Source organism: Panthera tigris, chromosome D3 (genome assembly GCF_018350195.1).
Source record: "Panthera tigris isolate Pti1 chromosome D3, P.tigris_Pti1_mat1.1, whole genome shotgun sequence".
NCBI classification, from domain to species: Eukaryota; Metazoa; Chordata; class Mammalia; order Carnivora; family Felidae; genus Panthera; species Panthera tigris.
The window spans coordinates 77,171,220-77,178,760 of NC_056671.1; the positions used below are offsets into that span (position 1 = coordinate 77,171,220).

The 7,541-nt window shown below is 47.9% G+C and overlaps 1 long non-coding RNA gene across 1 annotated transcript; it reads left to right on the top strand.

Annotated features, from left to right (window-relative positions):
• The first annotated feature begins 5,429 nt into the window (after positions 1–5,429).
• On the top strand, positions 5,430–6,741 carry LOC122232601. Its single transcript, XR_006209957.1, has 3 exons — positions 5,430–5,584; positions 6,294–6,412; positions 6,504–6,741. It is a non-coding gene; the product is annotated as an uncharacterized LOC122232601 (long non-coding RNA).
• Positions 6,742–7,541: the final 800 nt, after the last annotated feature.

Sequence of the window (7,541 nt, forward strand, 5' to 3'; positions counted from 1 at the left end):
CAATCCGTCGGTTGCCCTTTAGTTTTGTTGATTGTTTCCTTTGCAGTGCAGAGGCGTGTGTTCTAGATATAATGGAATAGTACTTGGCAATGAGAAAGAATGAAATCCGGCCATTTGTAGCAATGCGGATGGAACTGGAGAGTGTTAGGCTAAGTGAAGTAAGTCAGGCAGAGAAAGACAGATACCATATGTTTTCACTCATACGTGGATCTTGAGAAACTCAACAGAAGACCAGGGGGGAGGAGAAAAGGGGGGGGGGAAGTTACAGAGAGGGAAGGAGCCAAACCATAAGAGACTCTCAAATACAGAGAACAAACCGAGGGTTGATGGGGGAGGGGGAGAGGGGAAAGTGGGTGATGGGCATTGAAGAGGGCACCTGTTGGGATGAGCACTGGGTGTTGTGTGGAAACCAATCTGACAATAAATTATATTGAAGGAAAAAAAAAGAACATGGATTCTGAGTCAGAGGACTGGGGTGGGGCCTGAGATCGTGCATTCCTAACACACACACACCGGCTGCTGGTGCTGGTCATTGGGCCTCTTGGCAGAGCAAGGCCATAGGAAGCTACTTCCCTCCCACCCCTTCCTTGGAAGTTTCTGGAGTTTAAATTTGAGCCAACTTTGTTATGTGGCTTCAGAGGTGAGGGAAGCGGGCCCGAGGGGGACCTGGGATCCTTGCTTGGGCAGGGTAGGATGTGACTGTACTGATTTGACTCAGGCAAGGTCTTGAGGCTACACGGAGACCAAAGCCCAGGTGTGGGGGGGGTGTCCTCTCCTAGCCAGGTAGCCGGGCTGGGAGGCTTATCCACAGAAAACCAACCATGACCTCGAGGCAGCATGAAAGGACAGTCCCTCTCCTGTCCGTGCCCTCTGCGATTGTCCACGTAAGACTACCGTCTGAGCTCACGTTGACCTGCTTGTGCTGTGATCACCTGCCATCATCACCTGTCTTTCCCCCAAGTGCCAGTTCCTATGTGTTTCCTTAGCGCTCCAGGAGAGATGGGAGGAAACAAGTATATAAAAATCTTGAGCTGAGAGTGGCTGCTCAATAAATACATTTGTTGGGGGAATGTGAATACATGAATTCGCTTGAATATTCCGCTCAACATCTCAGAAGAACCGGGGACACAGCGGTGTCATTTAACAGGAAGTAATAAGCAGGGTCCCCTGTCGCACACGTCTCCAGGATAGCTGCCACTAAGGGGGTATCTTTGATGTCATTTCTTCCCCAAACACTGGCTTATGTAGCCGGGAGTTCTGAGTCTCTTCTGTAAGCCCGTCCGGGCAGAGGAATTAGCAGGAAGGCAGCGAGATCCCCGGGGCGATTCCACTTCTGAGGAAGGCTGAGGCTATTTGCATCTCTAATCACAAGGAAATAACTCCTGACAGCCCCAACTAAAGCAGAAATAATTAAGAACGAGAGTGAAATTCCTGTACCAGGAGGAAAATGGCACGTTAATAAAAAGTATTAGAGGCCAGAGCATAGCAGTAAATTGCAGATTATGAAATCATATTTGAAGCCTGCTTGAAACTCCGTTAACTTTGTCCCTTGGAATTTGCAACAGTGTGATAGGCTTCAGTTGGCTGTTTCAGAATTCTTGGATTATTGATAGGTCAACATATTATATATATGGTCAATATATATATATATATATATATATATATATATGGTAGGGGAGCCTGCATTACAGTCAAATAGGCTGTAAAATGTTAGTTTTTCTCTGGTCTCCACTCAAAACTAGCAGCCTAACTGGAGACTCTGTGGGTTGATCAAAGTAACACACTCATATGTGGTATATGTTGCTTCTGAAATCCAAAAGGCTAATCAAACACCGTGCCTCCTTTTTCCTAGTAGATGCAAGGTGTAGCAATTAATCTCTTACTAGAGAGGGAAAAGCTTGACATGTCCCAGGCCATCGAACCCCCAGAATCATCAATTAAGTGGGGGACACCTGAATCACGTGAGATTTATCCTCACCCTCTGATGTGCGTGGGCCTTTAGTAAGGGCATCTAAAGCCACTCCCTACTTCTTCCTCATCAGATTCAATCAGCATGTCAATGTGGGTATCCCAGGGACACTGTGTGGACTGTCAAAATGACCAAGATCTGTCTGGACCATATTATGGCGGGGGGCAATGGACAAAGCCCTGAAGCAAGACCGTAAGAGTGTGCTGTTCGCTCTGCCAGGTAGAAGCAAATTGCTTTCGATGGTCCTTGCACGTTGGTAAGGAGGAAAAGGCATTATCTAGGTCAACAGATGTGTGCCAAGTCCCAGGGCTCTGTTGATTTGTTCAAGTAAAGATACTACATCTGGGCGAGGGGCTGTAATTGGAATTACCACCTGCTTTAACTTACAATAGTCTATAGACTTTCTCCAAGACCTACCCAACTTCTGCACAGGCCAAACAGGTGAGTTAAATGGTGATAAATATCACCCCCCCACACACCATTTCTTTCAATCTTTTGATGATGGCCTTGCTCTCTATGCTTCCCCTATCTTGGTAGGGAGGGGAGAGTTTATAGGCCTCTACCTAGCCCTTCCTACCATAATGACCCTTACTCTACATGTCAGAGAGTAGTTGGAGATTCTGAAGGGGCCAAGTACATCCATTCTAAATATACATCTAAGAACTGGGGAAATAACCTGAGTCTGTAGACCAATTAATTCCACTGTGAGTGGAATTGGGCTTAGACTTGGGCTAAGACCCAATCATTCACTTGACCACTATAAGCCCTCACTTTGATGTGTGAGAACAGTCACCTTTAGGTCTCCAGGCATCAAGGTCAATTCAGAGCCAGGGTCTAGTAAGGTCCAAAATATCTAAGTCTAGATACTTCCATTTCCCCAGTGCACCGTCTCTCTAGTAAATGGTTTCAGATCCTTTTGCAGAAAGCTTTAAGGAAGATTTTTAACATGTATATCAATTATTTGTACATTTATAATAGGTACTTTTATGTACATTTATAATGTGTATATTTATGTACTTCCTCAAGGAGACACAGCTTCCCTACAGCTAAGGACTCTGGGTCTGGTCGTTGATTTATAAATCATCTGGAAATTTTGTGAATGATCATGACTGGCTACTCAAGTCAGGTTTTGGGCTACCAGACCTAGAGGGTTATTTGTTTTTGTTTATGTTTTTCTTGTTACATAAACCAGGACAATACCCTAGTGGGCTGTCTATTGTCTTCCTAGAGATACCAGGATCAATTCACCACCACTAAAGATCTTTGAAGTCCAAGGCATTCTTATCACTGGTACATCCCTGCTGCCCTTTACAGATGTGCCCACTTTGACTTTGGTAGTTAAAGGCAGCCACCTCCTTGCTGCTACTCTAGGGTTCCTTTATCGCCCTTGAGGTCACAGAACCCAACTCAATGGTGTTTTCCAGTGCTTCCATACCTATTCTACAAGGAGACTAACCACATACTTTTCAAGGGTTCAGATTCTTCCCTCACTTATGTATTTCTCAAAGCCTCAGCTGAGAGGGTCTTCTGGACATTCCTGTGGAAAGTAGTTGGGGGTGAGTGGGGGTGCAGATTTCACATGATAAATCCAGTCCAACATTCCCACCTAAGCACACTGCAACAGAACTAATCTCATCAAGCGTTGGGGTCTCTGTTTCCTCCCTTGAATCATGGAGCTGCCCTGGCCAACGGAGTACAATGGAAATAATGTTATTAGACTTTAAGGGAAAAATGAATATAATTTCTCTCTCTCCCTCTCTGTCCCTTCATCTCTCTCTCTCTCTTTCATCACTTGGTCTGGGGAAGCCAGCTCCCATGCCATAAAGACACTCAAGTAGCCATGTGGAGAGGTCCTATAAAGACGAACTGAAGTTTTCTGCCAATGACTAACAACGTTCTCATTCTGTGAGCGAGCCACCTGGGGAGTGGACCCTGTAGCCTCAGCCTCCGGCCCCCAAATGATCGCAGCCCCAGCCAACATCTGATTACAACCTTAAGAGAGACCCCAAACCAGAATGGCCAAATCAAGCTCTTCTTGAATTCCCAACCTGTGGAATTTATTTTGAGAAAATAAGTGACTATTGTCCTTTTAAGCCTCTATGTTTTAGGGCACTTTCTTACACAGAAGTGGAAAAGGAATGCATACGCATTGCTTATAGATACATACATATGTAATGAAAACGGAGGGAAACATGCATGCCTGTGGTTTCTATTTTAGGATAGTCGATACTTCTAGGGATAGAAAAAAGGAGATGGGGCTGGAAAGGAGTCCAAAGTAATCTTCAGAGGGATCAGTGCTATTTTTTTTTAAATGATCCAAAGCAAATATGGCATAAGTTATGGTAAATCTGCATGATATATACATAAAGTGTGTTTTATATTATTCTGTACATTTCTATGTGTTTAAAAAAAGTAAATTAAAACACTGAGGGTGAGAGGGCTAAAACATACTTTTGCCTAGATCACGGTTTGCCCAGGTTGAGCTTACTCCAGATTTTTAATGGCAGAGTCTGATTTTGGCCATTGGCTCTTGGTCTGCTCTTCAGATTTTCATCAGAGACATCAGGGCTGTTATTCTTGCCATAGAGAAGGTGACAGAAGAAGGTCCCCCGATGACTCTGGCAATCCTCCTATACGTAGAGCTGAGGGAGTTTGTTTTCTAAAGCCACATGTACGTGGAGGTAGCTGTTCATAACCCTCTAAGGGATGGCTTTTATAAGTTTTATCTCTGTGAGTGAAAACATATATGAGGGAATTACAGGAACATAATGTTATGGATCATAGAACTTTAAGGTAGGAAGGAAACTCCCGTTCATCCCCTCTCTCCCACGGCAGCGGGGTGTTTTACAACGTCCCTGACAGGTAGTGAATCAAGCCTTACTTTTATACCTAATGGTGACTGATACTGTTTCCTGAAGCAGAGTGTTCCGTGGAACAGCATAGAAAGTGCTCAACTCCTATTGAACAGAAGCCCGTGTGACTCTCAGCCACTGCTTTAGCCTCAAAAACAACACATAAAAAGTTTACTCGCGTCCTCATGACAACCCTTCAAATGTTTGAAAACAACAATCTGGTCCCTCTTCAGATTTCCCTCCTCCTGGTAATGCACCCTCAATTCCTTCAGAAAGCAAAGAATCTGGCAATTCTTGAATACCTGTTTTATATGCCAAGTGGTTTATATCCAGGGTTTTATAGACTCTTCAAATTCCCCGTGATTATCCACATCACAGATAGGGAAACGGAGGCTCAGGGAATTTAAGTAAGTTGGCCTAAGACCACAAGGCAAAAAAAAAAAAAAAAAAGGAGCAAAGCTCACTAACCAGGCTGTTTGTGAGACGTGGGGCCCTCAGAGGACACTGCAGCCCTCCCCGCCTTCTCCTGCTCTAACATGCAGCTCCTGAGATGTGATACCAAGAACCAGATACGACACAATGAGCTCATAGCCCTTTGTGATGTTTTAGCTTACTCGGTGGTCTCTCCAGCCCTTTGAATATGCAAGAAAGGCATCAAAACTGTGGGTCAGGAAACAGGCTCAGCAAGATGGGTGGCACAAAGACATCGACCAACACTTGAGTAGCAAATTTAGGATTGCAAACCCACATCTTCACATTCAAGGTGAGTTTTTGCGTGGTGCCAAGATGCGTCTCCATGATCCAGGATCTCAGCAGCATTAAGAACTGGTCCCACCCTAGTTAATCTGGATTCAAGTATTACAACTGTCCATACACGGCCCAAAATGGTCTCCGCTTCTCTAGCAGCGACGTGACGGTAGGAGAGAGCGTGGTTCTGTTAGCAAGCGGTCCCCCAAATCTCTGTCTGTTTTACAGATACTACTGTGACAATTGAGTTTACGTCGCTCCTAGCGAACCTCCCGCTCTCTTCCGCCCCACTGAGCCCAACCCTGAGCTCCAGCCTGGGAGGGCCTTTGGAACGATCACCGTGTCATCCGGTGCAGTAGCGACTCCTGGTAGCACCAGGGGACAAGCACCCTTGAGAAGCACCTGTTTTGGTCATAGACTGGTTGAGGCCACGGGGGAAAACACAAGGCTAAGGACTGAGCCCGAGGGTGTGGGTTCCAAGCACAGCGCCCGGAGGAAACATGATTGCAGAAGAGGGAAACCAATGTGTGTTCGGAGGCCACCGTGACACCATCACTGGTGCCAGCTTCGGGTGTGTGGTGGAAGGTAGACCAGTCCCCTGGGGACATAGTCCCTCTATGCAGTGGGGGAGGGGCGAAACTGATGGGTTTGGGGGAAGCAGACACAGGTGGAGACACCCCCCCCCCCGTCTCATCCTAACATGAAATCATTCTGATTTATTGCAGACCTGCTCAACGTCCCAGTGAAGGTCATTCAATGTCACTGCTTTCCTCCACCTTCGCCCCATTGTGGGATTCTGGTCTAGAAAAATCCCACCCCGGGCCCCTCCCATTGGAGGCTCCTGGTAAGGGCAGTAGACCCCCTCATACCCACAGCTGCCTTTCTCTAACTGCTTAGCCCACTCTCCTTTTCCTGGTACCATTTCTCCCCAACAGATGGTGTTTATAGACAGGGAAAGAATGGGAGTTCTTCAGCTGCAAGGCTGGCAATCAATACCCAGAAACCCTCCCTCTGGAGGTGGCCGCCAGAGGAGGGGCTTTCACAGATGTGGCCGCCAAAAGAGCTCAGGGCTGACGCCAGCCCCCACCAAGCCTGGGACGGGATGCATGGGGGACGCGATGACAACCTATTGTGTTTGTAGCTGGCTAAGGGCGTAAACACATGTGTTTCTTGCGGGTTTCTCTTCTTTGGCCTTCAGGGCTGTGTGTGTGCAGGTTTTATATCCTCGCAGCCAGTAGCGAACAGAGACCGGCTTTGCCCTGAGCTGTGGTTCATCCCGCCGCGAGGAGGCATTTATTGAGCCGTAGTCTCTGCGTGTCGCTGTGGGATCCAGGAGGAAGGCCAGCGAGCTTTGGCTGATGAGCCGGCTGTGCTGTCGGGGCGACCTGCCCTCTGAGAGATGCCCTGGGCGAAGGAAGAAATAGGATGGGAGGCAGAGAGGGAGCGGGGCGGGCAGCGCGTTTGTGTTCGTCTGCTGGGAACCACAGGAATAGCCGGTAGATGTGGGATCACACACACGTGCAGGGGCGCCTCCGCCACCCGGGGGTCTTGGGGGCGGTTGGGAGGGAGGTTTGGGTCGGAGATGAGATTTCGGAACCGGCTGCTGGGGGAGTTTGAACGGAGGGGTGTGGCAGTGAGTAGGGAGTAGAGGTGGCATGGGGGCCACAGGTGCTGAGAGACCATGGAAAAGGACACAGGCCCCCCCATAACCCCAGGACGAGGCGTTACTAGCTGCAGACAGGCTTCCTGGTGGGTCAGGGGCCTGTCTGTAAGAGGGCCTGGCAACGCGTGGGAGTTTGAGGCGCCCCCCCCACCCCGTAACAATTTCAGAAACCCCTCGATGCCCCCCTCTCCTTCCCCGTGCAAAGGCAATGTCTCTTTTGGTCACCGCCTCAAATGTCTGCGGCAAAGATAAACATCTTTACACTATAATTTGCGAGAAGGCCTGAGACACAGCAGGTGCCACGGCAGGG